Here is a 7,584-nt window from a genome sequence, read left to right on the forward strand (position 1 = left end):
TTGGCCCAGGATTGGGCAGTGTTTCGTTCGCTGTGCATAAGGTCACTATGGGTCGGTACTGACTCAATGGCACCTAACAACAACAACAACAATGATAGCAGCAGAAAGAAACAAAGCAGAAATATCACTTTGGAAATGAAACAAATGGCTATTAAACAACATGAATGTGGAAAATTAGTGAATATTATTCTTGAAATTTAGTCACACTAAACTCGACAATCATAACTCTCCTTCAAAAGAAAGAGAAAAATATCCAAGCTGTTGAAGCATTGGCTCCAATCAAAACTAGAAGATTAACAAAACTGTGAAAGGGACTTATCTCAGATATGGAAAAATTGCTAATGACATGGATTAGAACCAAACACAAAAGTAAACCCCTGTCACTACATGGATGATCACTGCGAAGACACAAAGCTTGCTGAAGATGCTTTTAAAAAACGAAGGAACAAATTGCTATCTGGTGTTCACAGAACACTTAAATCACATAGCATGTTTCACAAAACATATAGCAGGCCTTAATTGGTGGCACATAACTCTGTATCCTGAGCCTTCCCAGGTTTCTGACTATTTTACATTTTTCACTGTGTACATTTACTGCCTTATCTCCTTCCCAAGTGCCCAGTGAATATTTCTTCTCAATCTTCTCTAAGTACCAATACCCCCACCTCATTTAAAGCCTCCTCAGAAACACTTTAACTCTTTTTACTCCCATATCCTTTTTCCTGAGTTTTGCTTATAAAGTTTAGCATGTTTTACTATGTATATTCTTATTTGTAAGGAGCTCTGTCTGGTAGCATACTATTTGCAAGTCGGGCTGCTAACTTCAAGGTCAGCAGTTCAAAACTACCAGCCATTCCATGGGCGAAAGATGAGGCCTTCTGCTCCAGTAAAGATTCACAGTCTCAGAAACCCTATACATTTTCACTATGGGTAGGAACCGACTTCATGGCAAATAACCAGTACCACCCTTATTAGGGAGCTCTGGTAGTAGGATCTCTGGTAGGGAGTGGTTATGAATAAGGCTGTAAACCGCAAGGTCAGCAGTTTGGTAATTACCAGCTGTTCCACTCGCATAAAGACTTACAGGGTGGGTCACTATGAGTCGGAACCGACTCCATGGCACATAACAACAACAACAACAACAACAACTGGTAGCGTAGTGGTTACGAATAAGGCTGTAAACCACAAGGTCAACAGTTTGAAACTACCAGCTGTTCTGCAGGAGAAAGATGAGGCTTTCTGCTCCTGTAAAGATTTACAGCTTGGAAACCCTGTACAGGGTCACTATGAGTCGGAACCGACTCCACAGCACATAATAACAACAGCAACAAACATTATTTGTGAAAATATTAAAACTCTTTCCTGTGGGTCTTATTTCAGTAGCATATTTCAATAAAAAGGATTGGTTTTACTTAAAACTTTCAAGACTATGATCTCATTTGAGCCTCCAAGAAACCAATGTCTTAAATGTAATTTCCCATTCTCTATATGGAAAGTTTAGAGATTGATACTAAACAAGAGAAATAGTAAGTGTCGGAAAGCGGACATTCTCCAGCTTTTGCCTTAAAACTCAATGTTCTGCTCACCTCCCTATATTTAACTATCATTCTCAGAATTCTTTGTATCAATTTTTCATTAAACTGTTCTATTTCATTTCTTATTTCTTTCTTTCCTTTGATAATCTCTTCATTTCTTCCTTCCTCTGATCATATTTATAATTCATTATAGTTTAAAAAACGTTCTCACTAACATTTAATTTTATTCTGAAGATGACTTTGTGAAACTCAGTTGAACCTTTCTAATTTTAAGCAATTTTATTAGCAAATTTTAATTTTTTCTTGATTTGGAGCTCTTGACTATAAATACAATTTTGTTTTCAGCGATTATGTATGTTATTTCTAAGACCATACTTATTGTTGTTGTTGTTGTTAAGTGCCATTGAGTGGGTTCCGACTCATAGAGACCCTCTATAGGATTTCCAAAGAGCAGCAGGTAGATTTGAACTGCTGACCTTGTGGTTCACAGTCCAGTGCTGATCCTACAGTGCCATACCAGGAGTCCTACTTAGGAGACCTTACTTAGGTGGAAACAATAACTCTGTTATCTACTTATTTGTAATCTGTCTATATCTACTATAAGTCATGCATGAGAGATACCCACGTCATTGCTTTCTGAGGTTTTTGCCAATGGTTTTGACAAAAACAAAACAAAACAGTACAGAATACAAATGGATGGGAAAGAAAGAGATAAACTCCGGTTGTAATAACAGCATCATCTGTTAAAAATCAAACAGAATCTTCTTAAAACTATTATCAACAAGTAGATATTAAAGAAACTGTTCAAGTACATGCTAGACAGCCACCAATGTGTTTCTCCTCACCAAATATAAACAACTAGAAAAAAAGAGCATGCAGAGAGGAAAAAACAGATACCATTTGTAAAGCAAATATGTCATATATTATTCAATAATTACCCAAAGAAACACTTGATCTATGGGGTAATAATTGTTGCTATTGCTCTTAAGTGCTGTCCAGTCAGTTTTGACTCATAATGACCCTATATAGGGTTTCCAAGGAACAACTGGTGAGTTTGAACTATTGACCTTACAGTTCAAACCAACCTGGAGGCCAAGTGCTTATCCTTTGGGTCTACACCAGGACTGGCGATAATCTAGGTATTTTCCTGAGGGAAGAATAGATGTTTATGGAACAAATGCTGACTGTATTGTGTAATATTATGCTGTAACAGAAACAATAAACTACAGGTACAAATATCAAAATAGTGTTGGGTAAGATATAGAAAGAATAAGTATAGTAAAATATTCTTCTTGTAATTAAAAATGCATACGTATTTATATAATAACACATTTATTCATGAACATATATTTAGACTATTAGAACAGGAAGCTGTGGTGAACATGATAGGAATTGGAGCGATAGGTTCAGGGATGATAAATCCAAGAACCGATAAAAATAATACAGCAGTAAATAAAAATAGTGGGCTGTCAACTGAGTTTCATATTGACATGATGTATCAAGTGTCCAATGCAGAGAAATAAGGAAAACATTTTAGAAAATATCCCTCAAAATGTGATAATTATTCATTAGAAGTCAATGGGGAACATGATAGCTAAAGGAATGTCATAGCTCATCAAATGCATCATCTTCTTATTTAACAGATGAGGAAACTGAAGCCCAGGGAAATGTAATCAGTTGTCAAATATCAGACATCATTACTCATCTTTCTTCTAATTCCCAGTTCAATGCTCTCTTCTCTGTACAATGTGATTTTTCTGATTGAGAAAGTGATGTGTTTCCATGATAGTTGCATTCTGCATTGCCTTCAGTGAATATTATATTACATTTTTACCTTCATTAGATAAAGCTCCTCATATAAGAGATGGGAAAATGAATTAGCTGATTCACTCATTACTTTACAATTTTAGCTCAGATAGTATCTGACTGATTGGAAGAGATCAATGTTTGTGCCCATTCCAAAGAGAGGTGACCCAACGGAATGCGGAAATCATCGGACAATCTCTTTGATATCTCAAGCGAGCAAAGTTTTGCTAAAGGTAATACAGAAACGGCTGCAATCATACATTGACAGAGAACTTCCAGAGAGGTTCAAGCTGGATTCAGAAGAGGCCGTGGAACGAGAGATATCATTGCTGATGTCCGATGGATCTTGGCTGAAAGCAGAGAATATCAGAAGGATGTTTACCTGTGCTTTATTGACTACGCAAAGGCTTTCGATTGTGTGGATCATGACAAGCTATGGACAACATTGAGAAGTATGAGTATTCCAGAACACTTAATTGTACTTCTAAGAAATCTATACCTAGCTCAAAAAGCAGTTCGAACAGAACATGGGAACACTGAATGTTTTAAAATTGGGAAAGGTGTGAGACAGGGTTGTATTCTTTCACCATACTTATTCAACCTGTATCCTGAGCAAATAATACGAGAAGCTGGGTTCTATGAAGAAAAACGTGGCATCAGGATTGGAGGAAGACTCATTAACAACCTGCGATATGCAGATGATACGACCTTGATCGCTGAGAGTGAAGAGGACTTGAAACATTTACTTATGAAGATTAAAGAGCACAGCCTTCGATATGGATTACATCTAAATGTCAAGAAAACAAAAATCCTCACCACTGGACCAATAAACAACACTCTTATCAATGGAGAAAAGATTGAAGTTGTCAAGGACTTCATTCTTCTTGGATCAACTATCAACACTCGCGGAAGTAGCAGTCAAGAGATCAGACGACGTATTGCACTGGGAAAATCTGCTGCACAGGAACTTTTTAAAGTGTTGAAGAGTAGAGATGTCAGCTTGAGGACTAGGGTGCGCCTGACCCAGGCCATTGTGTTTTCAAAAGCCTCATATGGATGCGAAAGCTGGACAGTGAATAAGGAGGATCATAGAAGAATTGATGCCTTTGAGTTGTGGTGTTGGAGGAGAGTACTGAAAGTGCCATGGACTGCCAAAAGAATCAATAAATCTGTTTTGGAGGAAGTGCAGCCAGAGTGCTCCTTGAAGGCCAGGATGGCTAAACTTCGTCTCTCCTACTTTGGACATATTGTCCGGAGGAAACAATCGCTGGAGAAGGATGTCATGCTGGGTAGGGTGGAGGGTCAGAGAAAAAGAGGAAGACCCCCAAGGAGATGGATCAGCCAGGTGGCATCATTGATGGACTCGGGTGTGGCAGCGGTAGTGAGGTTGGCCCAGGATCGGACATTGTTTCGTTCTGCTGTGCATGGGGTCGCTATGAGTCGGTTCCGACTCAATGGCACCTGACAACAACAACAACAAAAGTATCATTAAAATTCAAAAGAAAAAAAGTTGCAAAAAAGAAACCATAGGAAGCATGTGAAAAATGTATTATCTAATGAAAACAACTTCTAGTCACATGAAAGATAAACAAACCAACACAATTTTGTGAGTGCATTTTCAGCATGTGGAGTTGAGTCTTACAGTGGAATGGTTTTCCTCTGTGCAGGCACATCCCTTTAAAGCCATAGTCCATAGATCTTTAAGTTAGTTTACCTTTTAACAGTTTGTGTCTCAAGTCTAGTGGGGCACCAGATCTCCTTGACCCCTATTCAAGGCTCTAAGCTATTGTTTTCTGCCCTCTTAAAATAAAAGAATACATTCTTTATGTGACTCCTTTCAAAAATTGATTAATTGCTTATTAATTCAGTAAAGGTCCTCCCACCCACTGTTACCAAGTTCATTCCAACAAATAACAACCCAAAGAGGGTTTCCATGACTGTAAATCTTTATGGGAGCAGACAACTAATGGGTTTGTACCACTGACCTTGTAATTAGCAGCCTTGTGCTTAGCCATAGTACTATCAGGACTCCTTAGTACAGGTCATTGATATTAATTTAATGAAAACTGTTATTTATTCAACAGTTTGGGTCAATCAGTCAGTTTTATGATAATGTAATTTAATCCTGAAAACCAGTGAATGCATGGAAATACTGAGCCTCAATATACTTTTGTAATTTACTCATCATCAAATATTGTTGTTGGGTGCCTTCAAGTTAATGCCAACTCATAGTGACCCCATGTAGCAGAGTAGAACTACTACATCAGGTTTTCTAGGCTGTAATATTTATAGAAGAGATTGTCTTCTACAGAGCTGTTGTTGTTGTTGTTGTCAGGTGCCATTGAGTCAGAACCGACTCATAGCTACCCCATGCACAGCAGAACGAAACAATGTCCGAACCTGGGCCAACCTCACTACTGCTGCCACACTTGAGTCCATCAATGATGTCACCTGGCCGATCCATCTTGTTAGGGGTCTTCCTCTTTTTCTCTGACCCTCCATCTTACCAAGCATGATATCCTTCTCCAGCGACTGTTCCCTCCTGACAATATGTCCAAAGTATGAGAGACAAAGCTTAGCCGTCTTGGTCTCCAAGGAGCACTCTGGCTGCACCTCTTCCAAAACAGATCTATTGGTTCTATCATGGCACTTTCAGTATTCTCCTCCAACACCACAATTCAAAGGCATCAATTCTTCTACAGTCTTCCTTATTCACTGTCCAGCTTTCGCATCCATGTGAGGTTATTGAAAATACCATGGCTTAGGTCAGGCGCACCTTAGTCCTCAAGCTGACATCTTTGCTCTTCAACACTTTAAAAAGTTCCTGTGCAGCAGATTTGCCCAATGCAATACATTGTCTGATCTCTTGACTGCTGCTTCCACGAATGTTGATAGTTGATCCAAGAAGAATGAAGTCCTTGACAACTTCAATCTTTTCTCTGTTGATAAGAATGTTGTTTATTTGTCCAGTGGTAAGGAGTTTTGTTCTCTTGACATTGAGACACAATCCATACTGAAGGCTGTGCTCTTTGATCTTCATCAGTAAATGTTTCAAGTCCTCTTCAGTTTCAGCAAGCAAGGTTGTATCATCTGCATATTGCAGGTTGTTACTGAGTCTTCTTCCAATCCTGATGCCACGTTTTTCTTCATAGAACCCAGCTTCTTGGATTATTTGCTCAGCATACAGGTTGAATAAGTATGGTGAAAGAACACAACCCTGTCGCACACCTTTCCCAATTTTAAACCATTCAGTGTTCCCATGTTCTGTTCGAACAACTGCTTCTTGATCCAGGTACAGATTCCTCAGAAGTACAATTAAGTGTTCTGGAATACTCATACTTTGCAATATTGTCCATAGTTTGTCATGATCCACACAATCGAAAGCCTTTGCATAGTCAATAAAGCATAGGTAAACATCTTTCTGATATTCTCTGCTTTCAGCCAAGATCCATCAGACATCAGCAATGATATCTCTCGTTCCACGGCCTCTTCTGAATCCAGCTTGAACCTCTGGAAATTCTCTGTCAATGTATGATTGTAGCCATTTCTGTATTACCTTTAGCAAAACTTTACTCGCTTGAGATATCAAAGAGATTGTCGGATGATTTCCGCATTCCGTTGGGTCACCCCTCTTTGGAATGGGCACAAATATGAATCTCTTCCAATCAGTGGGCCAAGTTGTCTTCCAAATGTCTTGGTAGAGATGAGTGAGTGCCTCCTGTGCCGCCTCACTTTCTTGAAAGATTTCAATTTTTATTCCATCAATTCCTGGTGCCTTGTTCTTTGCCAATTCCTTCGATGCACTTTGGACTTCCTCCCTGAGTATCATTGGCTCTTGTTCATATGATACCTCTTGAAATAGATGAACATTAACCATTTCCTTTTGGTACAGTGTCTCTGTATATTCCTTCCATCTTCTCTTGATGCATTCTGCATCATTCAATAATTTGCCCAGAGAATCTTTCAATAATGAAAATTGAGGCTTGAATTTTTCCTTCAGTTCCCCCAGCCTGAGAAATGCTGACCATGTTCAGATGAGCTTCCAGACAGACAGAGTAGGAAGAAAGAGTGACAAACTACTTCCGAATTGCTAATCACTGAATATTCTATGAATAGCAGAGAAACAGAGCTATTGGGTGAGTTCAAACCTCTAGACTTGTCAGCACTCAAGCACTTAACAATTGTGCCACCCAATTATTCATTAATAGTGGAATCAGATCCTCAACCAAAATCAAAAAGCTTA

This window comes from Chrysochloris asiatica, unplaced genomic scaffold (genome assembly GCF_000296735.1).
Source record: "Chrysochloris asiatica unplaced genomic scaffold, ChrAsi1.0 scaffold00074, whole genome shotgun sequence".
In the NCBI taxonomy this organism is placed as follows: Eukaryota; Metazoa; Chordata; class Mammalia; order Afrosoricida; family Chrysochloridae; genus Chrysochloris; species Chrysochloris asiatica.